This window comes from Pinus tabuliformis, chromosome J (genome assembly GCF_031772625.1).
Source record: "Pinus tabuliformis cultivar Carrire ecotype Pingquan chromosome J, CPIR1, whole genome shotgun sequence".
NCBI lineage: Eukaryota > Viridiplantae > Streptophyta > Pinopsida > Pinales > Pinaceae > Pinus > Pinus tabuliformis.
In genome coordinates this window covers 1444442790-1444458359 of record NC_142295.1, presented here as the reverse complement: position 1 = coordinate 1444458359, position 15570 = coordinate 1444442790, and the positions used below count along the sequence as shown (strand labels likewise).

Below are 15570 nucleotides of genomic sequence, written 5' to 3'. Positions count from 1 at the left end.
TATCAGCAAACCATGGAGAGAGTGCTGAGATAGCAAACAGATGTTCATCGGGCATCTGGTCATCCACTGTTCCATCCTCATCTGCAGACAAATCCAATCTAGATAAAAAGTCAGCAACAACATTTTCTTTACCTGGTTTGTCAACAATGGTCAAATCAAACTGCTGCAACAAAAGTAACCATCTAATAATACGAGCATTCACATCTGGTTTATTCATTAAATATCTAATTGCAGCATGATCTGTATGTACAAAGGTTTGATATCCAGTAATATAATGTCGGAACTTGTTCAGTGCATGGACCACAGCCAAAAACTCTTTCTCGGTTACAGTGTAATTCAGTTCAGCTTTGGACAAGTTTTTGCTAACAAAGTAAATGGCATATGGAAGTTTTTGTTCAACTTGTCCTAAAGCTGCACCTATGGCTTTGTTCGAGGCATCAGTGTGGATGTGGAAAGGTAGGGCCCAGTTTGGACCTCTCAAGATTGGGGCTGACACCAACTTGTCCTTCAATTCATTCAAAGCCCTCTGACAATCGTCAGTCCATTTAAACTCCACATCTTTTGCCAACAGGCCAAACAATGGCGAGGCTAGCTTGCTGAAGTCTTTAATGAATCTCCTGTAATACCCTGCTAATCCTAAGAAAATCCGAACATCCCTTAACTTTTGAGGAGGTGGAACCTTCTTGATGAGAGCAATTTTGTTAGGATCCACCTGTAACCCTTGGAAAGAAATGGTATGGCCTAGCACGGTCCCTTCAGTCATCAGGAATTCACATTTTTCAGGACTAAGGGACAAGTTCATCTCAATGCATTTGGTTAGGACTTTTCCCAGATTGGACAATGCTTCCTGGAAGTTGGCCCCATAAGGAGTGAAGTCATCCATATAGATTTTCACTGCATCATGGACCAGCTCCGAGAAGATGCTTAAGACAGCTCTCTGGAAGGTAGCAGGAGCATTGCATATCCCAAAGGGAAGAACTCGGTAGGCAAAGGTACCCCAAGGACAAGTGAAGGTGGTCTTATCTTGGTCTTCCGGGCTGATTTGGATTTGGTTGTACCCACTAAACCCATCCAGGAAAGAGAAGAACTTCTTTCCTGCCAGTCCATCCAACACTTGATCTATGAAAGGTAAAGGGAAATGGTCTTTCTTGGTAGCTTTGTTCAGTTCTCGGTAGTCCACACATATTCTCCACTTCCCATTCTTCTTGGGAACCAACACCAGAGGGGACACCCATTCACTATCTGAGATGGGGTAAATGAATCCGGCATCCAACAGTTTTTGCAATTCTTCCTTGACAATGTCCTTAAGGGCTGGATTCATTCTCCTCTGAGGTTGCCTAACCGGCTTACAATCCTCTTTGATGTATATGTGATGGGTACAGACCGAAGGATGGACTCCTTTCATCTCCTTATAGCTCCAAGCAAAAGCATCTAGATGGCTGGCCAATAGGCTACACAACTCCTTTTCCTGGGAAGGAGATAGGGAGGAGCTGATCTTTAACGTTCTCTCAGGGCCGAACTCCACATTATTGACTCTGGGAGTAACAGGGTTGGTGGTACAAAGATCCACTAAGGTGCTGGCTTGGGCATCCTCCACCAATTTCTCTAAGGATAGTGCACTGGAAGGTGGATTCTGGATCAAAGTCTCAATCAAGTCATCCTCGGTTGGGGGGTCTCTTCTAGTGGTATCTAGGGTGCACAAAGGTGCTAAGTACGCTTCATCCTCTTCTCCTTCCTCCAACCAAAGTGGTAAGTCATGCTCTAAGGAAGGTTGGGCAGGAGGGTATAAGACTAGCTGCTTGGACATAGGACCATTTTTGATGGTCATATTTCCTGCACGAAAACTTATGTAAGCATCTGCAGTGGCTAACCAAGGCCTTCCCAAAATAAGAGGATATCCAGTAAGCTTCGCCTTGGGTTGCAGAACGAAGAAATCTGCAGGGTATTCCCAAGAGTCGACAGAGACCAAGACATCCTCCACAATCCCTTCGGGAGTCACAGTGGAGCGATCTGCTAGTTGCAGTACTGTCGAGGTATTCCTCAAGGAACCCTGAAGATTGAGTTTGAGCATGGTATCCCTGGTCATCACATTAATGGCAGCCCCCAAATCAATCAAGGTGTGAGGTATGATGGTGCCATTGATGTGGACATCTACTACAGGACTCCCAGGATCTAGATACTTTGGGCAGATGACTTGTCCTAACATAAGGTCAGACAGTTGTCCTAAGACATTGATGGTTGAAGCATCTCTCTTTCGCCTGCCTGGGTGTTTGAAACACTTTTCCTTAACCAGTTTGTTGCATATTGGCACATCCTTGATGGCTTGGAGAAGTGGTATTTTCACACACAACTGCTTGAGCTCACCCAGGAGCTCATCCTCCTCTGGGTTGGGTTGTGTGGTGGCTGTTAGTCTCTCAGGAAAGGGTGGAATAGCCTTTGGTTCAATTTCCTGTTTATCTTCCTCATCCTCTGGGGGAGGAGGTTGGCGATCCGGAAGAGTCTTTCCAGATCGAAGATTGATCTCCTGGATCTCCACAACATAAGTAGGGCATGATGTTTCCCCAGTGTATACCTGCTGGGCTTGTCTATTGTTGGGGTTCGGGTTCGGTTGAGCAGGTATTTGAGGTTGCCTTGGAGGAGCAGGAGGTAATGGTTGAGGTTGAACTGGTGGTGGAGGCAAAATGGCAGGAGGAGTGTTGTACTGGGGACTCCACCCCGACTGAGGTGCATTCCACTGAGGCTGTGGCTGGGCATGTGAGTGATAGGAATGAGTAGTGGGTTGAGTAGGTGTTGAGGGCCCTGAAATCGGGTCAACAACAAGGGGGATACCCACTCGGTCGGGAACTTGGTTGGCGGCTCCTTGCCCGTTTGGTGTAGCGGGTCCGACTAGGGATAACGGGACCAGCTTCCCGATCTAAGGGGTGTGTGTGTGTGTAGGGTTTGATTATGCTGTTTCTTTGAGAACTTTTGAGAGCTAATTTAAATCTAACTCATGATTTGACTATAAGCTGCTGAAACCTAATGAAAACAACATGTGCAATCTACGCTAACCCGGTGTATATCTTTTCCATCATGCGATCTAAAAAGATTTCATATAATAACTGGTAATGAAGATTATTCAGCTACTATAAGAATATAAACCATTTAAGATAAACCATTCTGCATAAGAAGTTAAATAGGACAGTTGTGGACTGCATATCGCATGATAAATCATTCATATGTCAAGCATGAACAAATGACTCCATCGTACAAAAGTGCCAAATGGTAACCACACATTTATACATTAACATATAAATAACATCAGCTGTATATCACTCTAAGCAAATAAGTAGAAATTCATCAAGAGATAAAAGTACCATTTATGACTGATTTTTACTCACAAACTTCAAGCAATAATGATTTACTTCTACTTACTTCTAACACCTACTAAGAGTACAGAAATGCAACATCAGTAGCAGACATTAAGATGCAAATATCAATAAATCCGATCCTTCCATTCATCAAAACCTCCTCTGAGGTGCAGAAATGCATGTTCTGAGGACAAGTTTTTGACAAATTTCTGGACCCTTCTCCAATGCAATGAGAAGGGTTAAAATACTATGTCCTAATCCTAATAATAGTATTATTACAAAATTGAGGATTCGGTTTCCAAACGACCGTCCTTTTTCTAATATAACTAAAACAAAAAGAAACAACATTCTAAATAAAACTACTTGTGGACTTGGTCTTTGAAGTTGCATGTTTCTAACATAGGCTTGAGAAGAGTCGGCTGGCTAATTTCCATTCTGAGCTGGGCTGCAAAAACGACATCTATAAGAGCTGGCGCTACCTTCTCGGCTGCGTTCATGATACACTTTACCGTCATCCATTAGCTATGTGGTTTAACCAGGTACATCCAGTAACTTTCCCAATTCAGTCTAGCCAGTGCTTGGATAGCTTTCCCTTTTGCCTGTGCCTTTTGCCTCCATTCTGTCTCCAGTTGCAACTTGTTTGGTAGGTATCCCGGGGTAGTCTCTGAAATCAAATTGGCCCTGTGTAAATTTTCATTTACACAGTCGATAAGAATACTTGCCTGTGTCGCTGCTGCCTCTGCTGCTTGCTCTGCCTGCATGATCTGCTCGTCCCATTTATTAAAGAGCATTTCTTTATGATTTTCATTAATTCTAGGTGCTCCTGCTCTTTTTTCCTTCTCATCATCTTGCCAAGTCAGATACTCTGTCACTATCTGGTCGTTCTGATCATATTCGCTTCGCAATTCCACCACCTGACTGGTGATTTTGTCGCTTAGCTCACAGAAGTGCCTCCACTATGATATTTTACGCCCCAATTCTTCTTGTTGCTGCAGTAGTTTCTCGTTCAAGCCGATGGACTCTGAAATAAACTCTGCAAGCTTAGGTTCATCTCTGTGCATTTCTTGCTCCGCCTGCAGTTGTTTTTCTTTTTCTTCAAGACTCTTTTGGTAGCCTATTTGCATCTGTTGGAAGTCTTCTTGGAGCTTTTCGAGCTGTCTGGAAGCTTCATTGTTTGCATTGGCTTGCTGTAATTGTTGTTGTAGCAGTTGTATGTGATTTTCTCGTTCCTTTAAGAGCTGCTGAACTTCAGAGGCCTTGTCAATAGTTGCAGAAGCATACGCTCCTGCAATTTGAGACAGCTTCGTAAGATTTTCTGTAGGACTATTACTTGGGTCTTTCCACAAGACGTCTAAATGTTCAACGTCTTGAGACAGTGCATTTTCGAGCTTTCTTTTCTTTCTTTGTCTTCTCACAACTGCCTTGTGCTGGGGACTGTAGAACACATCTAGTGGGGGAATTTCTTCTACGTTAAGTAGAAGTTCTGAGGATGGAGTGATGGAGAGATCTTCTGCTTCTGTGGTAACGCTGACTATGGTTGGAGCAACTTCTTGCACCTCCTGTGTATCGTTCACAGGCATCTTTGGGACTTGCCCTTCGAGGTTGATTAATTCGTTGAAGGACTCCCACTCTTTATCCAGCTCTGCTGTGAGAAGAGGAGCTTCGATAACCGGAGGGGGAACATCTCTTGGTGGCGAGGTGATAACTTGTTGCTGAAACATTACACTGGACCGAGCTGTATCTTTGACTGCTTCTTCGTTAATTCTTTTGTCATGCACAGATTCTTCAGGGTGTTCGGAACCTTCTCGCGCGGCGTTGGACTTAGATTTGGAAGTGCTGGAGTTCTCGCTGAGGCTGATGCTCGGAGTTGGCTCTCTAGTAGGTATTCGTAGCCTTTCTAGTGGAATGCTAGCCAGCCTTCTATCTCTATATGATGTGAATTTCTGGAGTTCACCTGGAGATAGCCTTGACTGAGCTTCTCGCAAAATCTCTTTGAGTGAGCTCTTACCCTGAAAGAGATCGTCGAACAAATCTTTGTGTCCGAAGAACACTCTTATCTTGACGTTCGTAGTAAACTCTTGGGCAACTTTATTTGGGTCGAATGGCCTCATCGAGAACTTATATAATTGAAGGCACGTCACGTTTTCCACCTCACCAAAAGCGTGTCCTACATCGAATAAAGAGAAGGCCCCACAATTGACGGGAAATTGAGGCCAAATGGGCTTTTTCTTATCTTTTAATTCTTTGGTTAAGCCGCCTTCAGAGTAGGTTTGATAAGTGATTTCTCGAGCCAAAAGCTTATCTGGGACATACAAGGGTAGGACATGTGGAGGTACAGTGCTTCCATAAACTCGAATGTAAGTAAACCATTCTTCCCCAAACCATCTTGTGATGGAGATGATGTCGGTCTTGGCTTCGGGAGAGAACCTTGGGGGGTCCTTACCATATATCATTCTATATATGGGCAATATAAGCCCATGGCAAATCTGGTAAAAATGAGGGGCAAACTGGGAATCCCACAAGACTTTGTGATAGACGTGAATAGGCAACGGGTTTTGGGTAGTCCATTTCCATCCCATAATGGGGAAATTAGATACAAGGCAAACAGAATCCATAACATAGGCAGCCAAATAGAAAGGAGGATAAACCCTTTGAGAAAAGGATCTTTTGGACCTGTAACTAACCACAGCCGTATATATAGTATCGGAAAGAATTTTAGCCCAATCTACTAAATCGGCATTTGTGGCAGCGTGGATTAATGGCAGCCACTCAGATGAAAACTTGTTGATATCGGGCATACCAAACAACCTACACAGCATGGCTGCAGCAAAACAATATGGAGAAGTAAGGGAACCAGTGCTGTACATACCTTTCTTATCCTTCTTTAACGGCTCATCTCTTCTAGACCATTATTTAGTGGTGTCTGATAGATCTGGGTTCTCCATTGCGAACTTCCTAAGAAATTCTGCATTATAGGTTGCTTGCGGTTCGGGCAGATGGTACATTAGCTTCAGATCTTGGGCGGCGAAAGATCCCACGAGCCCATGTCCCTGAATCTTGAATTGTCTGTTGTTTAATTCTGCATCATCTAGAATCCACTTGACCATATCTGTGTATGGTAGAATCTTAGGCCTTGCCACTATTCTGTGAAGGAATGAACATGCTAGGTCTTCGAGGGTTGCTTCAGAGGAGCGTGGTGCACCTGCAACGACAGTCACTTTCATTATTCTCAGCTTCTCCTCTTCTAATAGCCTATACATGCCTTCCCATGTGGAGATTCCTGCATCTCGGTTGCAGGCTGTATCTGTGTATAGGGGCGCCATCTCCTTGGTCTTCTCTCTTGCTTCGGAGCTCTGAGCCTTGTTCTTCTTTCCCATTTTTACTTTGTGTTTCTTTCTGAGTCGTCTTTGCACTTTGTTCCTGCAGATTACAAGTGAAATGGAATGTCCGATCAGAAAGGTGATGGGAGAGTTTTAAATGCAAGAGATAAATCAATTACGCCACCTTACGTGAAGCAAATTTCCAACAAGGCATGCGTCTTTAATCCTCTTAATGACTAACAACCAATTTACTTACTAACATTAAAAGCGCATGATTTCAGGTCAGGTAATGGTAAGTGGCTTTTCCTTTGAAAGGCACGCCCGAAGGATTCGTACTAAGGTGATTTTATGATTTGCTGACGTACCTTCACATGTCGCACGATCGCAATATCGCAGATCGCAAAACCTAGTGCTTGCCAAACCTCGTCTGGCTTGTTTCTGCGATGTGCGATCTAGCGATCGCAATATCGCAGATCGACGAATTTCTTGGCTTTTTCGTTATGGACATCAGTATGGTGCGATGCGATGTCGTTATTAATCATGAGGGTGGCGCGTATTTTGATTTTAGAAGAGTAACGGAGATGTTTCCTATCTTTTTGCATACGTGACTTTAAAAGACCTATCGTCTTCCATAGAAAAATATCTAAGATGCCTTTTCTAAATTATGATTTGTAACTTCAAAAAAAGAAAGTCTAGCTTTTCTTAAAAAATTTATCTAAGGGTCCCCATTCATTCGGTATCATGATTTGATACTAAATGAAAAAAAGGGGGGGGGGGGGGTTGTTGCTGGCCACAAAAATTGGCGATTCACTTGGGAGAACCAGTTATCTCTGTTATTTCTATTGACGCTTTTAAAAACTTCTGAAAAATTTAAAAATTTTGAACTTTATTATAAAAAGATAAGACAAATGAGACTTCAAACTGCCTATGATGTTTCGTTTCAAACTCTTTCCGTTTCAATTATTTGTACACCCAGTTCGTCTTTGCATCTAAATCAGCTGTTACTTGGTCTTTGTAAAACATAAAATAAAGTCTTCTCTATTTATCAGTCCTTTAGTATGTTCCTTAGTCGCAGGTAGAGCCTCTGCTACCAGTAGGCGTCCATAGCCTCGACAGGGTTACCTTTTAACCAGCAATGATCCTTTATCCTGCTTGAGGTTATTCGCAACATTCCAGAGAAAAATCCTTTTTACACACTTTTCCTTTTTTAATTCTCTAAAGAACAATGTCTTGGTTTGGTGGCCAAATTATGACACAGTCATTCACTTGATTTACACTTTTTCTTAACAAGCCGGCTCGTGATGAGACCTCTTGTATTTTGATTGCAACAATTAGTCGTTGCCCTGTTTTGATAGACAGTATTGGCAAAGTCAGCAAGTTATAATATCTGTGATCATGATAAGCCGGCTCGTGATGAGACCTCTTATTCTTTGAGATATAGTGTTTTTCTTGGGTTGTTTCTCTGAATGCTGTAATTCCCTTTTAGCAGGAAGGAAGTCATTGTTTTTCCTTAAGAAAGTTCTGGACGACAATGATAGGGCAATAAAGGCTGTTTTGACAGAGAACACTTATCTTAAAATTGATACCTTTCATTGTGTTGACTTAAAACAAATCCTATACTGCGATAGCTTTCTTTAAAATTTTGGAGTTTGAAATTATCATCATATATGGGTTGAAGTTCTAATGATAATAAAGATCAAATTTTTAAAAGATTCGCTGTTGATAGTAGCAGAAGTTCCAAATTTTAAACAGAGACAAGGTATCTTTAGTAAATGTCAAATGTCATTGAACCAGAACAAACATTATTATGGAGGAAATTAAAAAGGAATGATAGGCAAATATTTTCTGAGGTTATGAAGAGAATATGTATAGCTTTGCCTATCGGTTATTAAAAACAAAAAACCTAACTAAACTACTCCTACTCCTACTCCTATTCTAACCATATACAGGAAATAACTATGTGAAATGATATTTCCAATGGAACCATCTATTCATTTTTATCCCTAGCCGAATGAATCTTCCAAGCATTAATAAAAAGAAACGAATTTTTCTTGGATCGTAATTGTTGGCTGAGAAATAAAAACACAGAACCTCAATTGGAATTCTGGCTGATTTTCTTTTCTTATGCAAAGTTGTTTCCAACTGGGTACCTATTGGATCATAAAAATCAGAATGAATTTCAGTTGTGAATTGATGATGTCGCAATAGGAAAGACAGAAAGTCAAATTGTAGACAAGATTTTTTGATTTCAATGACTTGTAACCTTTTATCTGTTAATTTCGAGTTTTTTTGTGTTTTTGTTTGAGAAGAAAATTCTCATATGTAAGTCGCTAAAACATAATCTATCCAAAGTTTGAAGATTTGAAAAGAAATCCGATTTTGTACATAATGAGTTTGAGTGAGAAAGGAATGATTGGGAATTTATACAAATAGTGTTACAACACGACTGGGTTTTACTTGTAACATCTTGTTTTTCACAAAAATTGGCCAGGTTTTGTGAATAGGGAACTAGGTCATGATTACAAACAGGGATGGGGCTTTCCTCATGATACAAATCATAGATCGGGGTATTACCTGGGATAGTAAAATCATTTAAGTGATCTTCTACTTCGAGATGAGGGTGGACTGACATGATTTCTGATTTAATATGTCCTTTATCCTCTGGCCCTAGTTGAGTTATCTGAGAAAACTCAACAACATTATCATTGTCAAAGTAACTATCACAAAAGACTCTACAGATTTCCCTAGGTTCCTCCTTCTCGTTGTATGTTTTCTGACAAGGGAGGTCAGGCAATTCCATTTTTTCCTTGATCGAAAGTTGTGTTAATGCAATCTCTTTAACTTGAAAACCTAATGATGAGTCATTTAAATAACCCTCTGTAGTTTTTGAGATATCTTGAATATTAAGGGGGGAGAGGTTGTCATCACTAAAAATATCAGGATAAAGAGAAAAATGTAAATCTGGAACAATGCATTTAAAAACATCATAAAAGAAACTTTGTTCATCAGATCCATCACAAATGTCGGGCTTTAGATCATACCTTTTTGCGCTGATACTTTTTGAAAGAGAAAAATTTGATTGATCTAACCTTGGCATCTGCATTCGTTGACTTGAAATGATATTGTCAGAGTCATCTTCTGTTTCCAAGGTAATTTTGCTTTTAGCATCTTCATCTCTCTTTTCTGGTAGTGGAGCATGCATGACTCCCAGGTTTTGTAGATTTTCTTCATTATGGATGCTTTGTGTATTTATCTTGGAATGATCATTCATATTAGAAGAAAAGCTAGCAAAGGTAGAATTAATTTCTGATTCGTCAGACACAGGAGGTAGGAAATACTCATCGTAATCTGAAGATTCTTCGTCTGTGAGCTCATTTTCGAGATCATACTGTAGGCATTTAAGATGAAATCGCATATTGAAATCCCTTACGGGTTCATCTTGTTCTCTAAGATAATCAATTTCATCGTATACCTGGTCGTAATCATAACAATCAAATTCCAAGATGAACATCTTAACGAACTGGTCCCAGCTGTGAATTGATGCAATTGGGAGGGTTCTGCACCATTTTGTAGCTTCTGTTGTGAAGGTAAGAGTAAAAATCCTGCACAAAACGCCTTCATCAATCTTCTGAGTATCAGAAGTTGAAACTTTTTGTATGAACTGAAGGGCGTGATTGAATGCGGAAGAGTTTTTCTTACCATTGAACTTTACCTGAGACAATAGCCTTACCACGTCCGGTGGAATGTTGGAAGAGGTATGAACATAGATGCAACTCCAAATAGTAACTTCATGAGTAGTCATCCTGTTTCAAGATTTATAATTCAAAAAAAACATTCCAACAGGTATTATGCTCAGGCCCTCCTTCTAGCGCCAAATATGTTGAGGGCCCTGAAATCGGGTCAACAACAAGGGGGATACCCACCCGGTCGGGAACCTGGTTGGTGGCTCCTTGCCCGTTTGGTGTAGCGGGTCTGACTGGGGATAACAAGACCAGATTCCCGATCTAAGGGGTGTGTGTGTGTGTGTAGGGTTTGATTATGCTGTTTCTTTGAGAAATTTTGAGAGCTAATTTAAATCTAACTCATGATTTGACTATAAGCTGCTGAAATCTAATGAAAACAACATGTGCAATCTACGCTAACCCGGGGTATATCTTTTCCATCATGTGATCTAAAAAGATTTCATATAATAACTGGTAATGAAGATTATTCAGCTACTATAAGAATATAAACCATTTAGGATAAACCATTCTGCATAAGAAGTTAAACAGGACAGTTGTGGACTGCATATCGCATGATAAATCATTTATATGTCAAGCATGAACAAATGACTCCATCGTACAAAAGTGCCAAATGGTAACCACACATTTATACATTAACATATAAATAACATCAGCTATATATCACTCTAAGCAAATAAGTAGAAATTCATCAAGAGATAAAAGTACCATTTATGACTGATTTTTACTCACAAACTTCAAGCAATAATGATTTACTTCTACTTACTTCTAACACCTACTAAGAGTACAGAAATGCAACATCAGTAGCAGACATTAAGATGCAAATATCAATAAATCCGATCCTTCCATTCATCAAAACCTCCTCTGAGGTGCAGAAATGCATGTTCTGAGGACAAGTTTTTGACAAATTTCTGGACCCTTCTCCAATGCAATGAGAAGGGTTAAAATACTATGTCCTAATCCTAATAATAGTATTATTACAAAATTAAGGATTCGGTTTTCAAACGACCGTCCTTTTTCTAATATAACTAAAACAAAAAGAAACAACATTCTAAATAAAACTACTTGTGGACTTGGTCTTTGAAGTTGCATGTTTCTAACATAGGCTTGAGAAGAGTCGGCTGGCTAATTTCCGTTCTGAGCTGGGCTGCGAAAACGGCATCTATAAGAGTTGGCGCTACCTTCTCGGCTGCGTTCATGATACACTTTACCGTCATCCATTGGCTATGTGGTTTAACCAGGTACATCCAGTAACTTTCCCAATTCAGTCTAGCCAGTGCTTGGATAGCTTTCCCTTTTGCCTGTGCCTTTTGCCTCCATTCTGTCTCCAGTTGCAACTTGTTTGGTAGGTATCCCGGGGTGGTCTCTGAAATCAAATTGGCCCTGTGTAAATTTTCATTTACACAGTCGATAAGAATACTTGCCTGTGTCGCTGCTGCCTCTGCTGCTTGCTCTGCCTGCGTGATCTGCTCGTCCCATTTATTAAAGAGCATTTCTTTATGATTTTCATTAATTCTAGGTGCTCCTGCTCTTTTTCCCTTCTCATCGTCTTGCCAAGTCAGATACTCTGTCACTCTCTTGTCGTTCTGATCATATTCGCTTCGCAATTCCACCACCTGACTGGTGATTTTGTCGCTTAGCTCACAGAAGTGCCTCCACTGTGATATTTTACGCCCCAATTCTTCTTGTTGCTGCAATAGTTGCTCGTTCAAGCCGATGGACTCTGAAATAAACTCTGCAAGCTTAGGTTCATCTCTGTGCATTTCTTGCTCCGCCTGCAGTTGTTTTTCTTTTTCTTCAAGACTCTTTTGGTAGCCTATTTGCATCTGTTGGAAGTCTTCTTGGAGCTTTTCGAGCTGTCTGGAAGCTTCATTGTTTGCATTTGCTTGCTGTAACTGTTGTTGTAGTAGTTGTATGTGATTTTCTCGTTCCTTTAAGAGCTGCTGAACTTCAGAGGCCTTGTCAATAGTTGCAGAAGCATACGCTCCTGCAATTTGAGACAGCTTCGTAAGATTTTCTGTAGGATTATTACTTGGGTCTTTCCACAAGACGTCTAAATGTTCAGCGTCTTGAGACAGTGCATTTTCGAGCTTTCTTTTCTTTCTTTGTCTTCTCACAACTGCTTTGTGCTGGGGACTGTAGAACACATCTAGTAGGGGAATTTCTTCTACGTTAAGTAGAAGTTCTGAGGATGGAGTGATGGAGAGATCTTCTGCTTCTGTGGTAACGCTGACTATGGTTGGAGCAACTTCTTGCACCTCCTGTGTATCGTTCACAAGCGTCTTTGGGACTTGCCCTTCGAGGTTGATTAATTCGTTGAAGGACTCCCACTCTTTATCTAGCTCTGCTGTGACAAGAGGAGCTTCGATAACCAGAGGGGGAACATCTCTTGGTGGCGAGGTGATAACTTGTTGCTGAAACATTACACTAGACCGAGCTGTATCTTTGACTGCTTCTTCGTTAATTCTTTTGTCATGCACAGATTCTTCAGGGTGTTCGGAACCTTCTCGCGCGGCGTTGGACTTAGATTTGGAAGTGCTGGAGTTCTCGCTGAGGCTGATGCTCGGAGTTGGCTCTCTAGTAGGTATTTGTAGCCTTTCTAGTGGAATGCTGGCCAGCCTTCTATCTCTATATGATGTGAATTTCTGGAGTTCACCTGGAGATAACCTTGACTGAGCTTCTCGCAAAATCTCTTTGAGTGAGCTCTTACCCTGAAAGAGATCGTCGAACAAATCTTTGTGTCCGAAGAACACTCTTATCTTGACGTTCGTAGTAAACTCTTGGGCAACTTTATTTGGGTCGAATGGCCTCATCGAGAACTTATATAATTGAAGGCACGTCACGTTTTCCACCTCACCAAAAGCGTGTCCTACATCGAATAAAGAGAAGGCCCCACAATTGACGGGAAATTGAGGCCAAATGGGCTTTTTCTTATCTTTTAATTCTTTGGTTAAGCCGCCTTCAGAGTAGGTTTGATAAGTGATTTCTCGAGCCAAAAGCTTATCTGGGACATACAAGGGTAGGACATGTGGAGGTACAGTGCTTCCATAAACTCGAATGTAAGTAAACCATTCTTCCCCAAACCATCTTGCGATGGAGATGATGTCGGTCTTGGCTTCGGGAGAGAACCTTGGGGGGTCCTTACCATATATCATTCTATATATGGGCAATATAAGCCCATGGCAAATCTGGTAAAAATGAGGGGCAAACTGGGAATCCCACAAGACTTTGTGATAGACGTGAATAGGCAACGGGTTTTGGGTAGTCCATTTCCATCCCATAATGGGGAAATTAGATACAAGGCAAACAGAATCCATAACATAGGCAACCAAATAGAAAGGAGGATAGACCCTTTTAGAAATGGATCTTTTGGACCTGTAACTAACCACAGCCGTATATAGAGTATCAGAAAGAATTTTAGCCCAATCTACTAAATCGGCATTTGTGGCAGCGTCGATTAATGGCAGCCACTCAGATGAAAACTTGTTGATATCGGGCATACCAAACAACCTACACAGCATGGCTGCAACAAAACAATATGGAGAAGTAAGGGAATCAGTGCTGTACATACCTTTCTTATCCTTCTTTAACGGCTCATCTCTTCTAGACCATTCTTTAGTGGTGTCCGATAGATCTGGGTTCTCCATTGCGAACTTCCTAAGAAATTCTGCATTATAGGTTGCTTGCGGTTCGGGCAGATGGTACATTAGCTTCAGATCTTGGGCGGCGAAAGATCCCATGAGCCCATGTCCCTGAATCTTGAATTGTCTGTTGTTTAATTCTGCATCATCCAGAATCCACTTGACCATATCTGTGTATGGTAGAATCTTAGGCCTTGCCGCTATTCTGTGAAGGAATGAACATGCTAGGTCTTCTAGGGTTGCTTCAGAGGAGCGTGGTGCACCTGCAACGGCAGTCACTTTCATTATTCTCGGCTTCTCCTCTTCTAATAGCCTGTACATGCCTTCCCATGTGGAGATTCCTGCATCTCGGTTGCAGGCTGTATCTGTGTATAGGGGCGCCATCTCCTTGGTCTTCTCTCTTGCTTCGGAGCTCTGAGCCTTGTTCTTCTTTCCCATTTTTACTTTGTGTTTCTTTCTGAGTCGTCTTTGCACTTTGTTCCTGCAGATTACAAGTGAAATGGAATGTCCGATCAGAAAGGTGATGGGAGAGTTTTAAATGCAAGAGATAAATCAATTACGCCACCTTACGTGAAGCAAATATCCAACAAGGCACGCGTCTTTAATCCTCTTAATGACTGACAACCAATTTACTTACTAACATTAAAAGCACATGATTTCAGGTCAGGTAATGGTAAGTGGCTTTGCCTTTGAACGGCGCGCCCGAAGGATTCGTACTAAGGTGATTTTATGATTTGCTGACGTACCTTCGCATGTCGCACGATCGCAATATCGCAGATCGCAAAACCTAGTGCTTGCCAAACCTCGTCTGGCTTGTTTCTGCGATGTGCGATCTAGCGATCGCAATATCGCAGATCGGCGAATTTCTTGGCTTTTTCGTTATGGACATCAGTATGGTGCGATGCGATGTCGTTATAAATCATGAGGGTGGCGCGTATTTTGATTTTAGAAGAGTAACGGAGATGTTTCCTATCTTTTTGCATACGTGACTTTAAAAGACCTATCGTCTTCCATAGAAAAATATCTAAGATGACTTTTCTAAATTATGATTTGTAACTTCAAAAAAAGAAAGTCTAGCTTTTCTTAAAAATTTTATCTAAGGGTCCCCATTCATTCGGTATCATGATTTGATACTAAATTAAAAAAGGGGGGGGGGTTGTTGCTGGCCACAACAATTGGCGATTCACTTGGGAGAACCAGTTATCTCTGTTATTTCTATTGACTCTTTTAAAAACTTCTGAAAAATTTAAAAATTTTGAACTTTATTATAAAAAGATAAGACAAATGAGACTTCAAACTGCCTATGATGTTTCGTTTCAAACTCTTTCCATTTCAATTATTTGTACACCCAGTTCGTCTTTGCATCTAAATCAGCTGTTACTTGGTCTTTGTAAAACATAAAATAAAGTCTTCTCTGTTTATCAGTCCTTTAGTATGTTCCTAGTCACAGGTAGAGCCTCCGCTGCCAGCAGGCGTCCATAGCCTCGACAGGGTTACCTTTTAACCAGCAATGATCCTT

The 15570-nt window shown here is 41.2% G+C and overlaps 1 pseudogene; it reads right to left on the bottom strand.

Moving 5' to 3' along the window:
• The window catches only part of LOC149232801 (equilibrative nucleotide transporter 3-like), a 184509-nt pseudogene that overhangs the window by 78924 nt on the left and 90015 nt on the right, over nucleotides 1-15570 (bottom strand).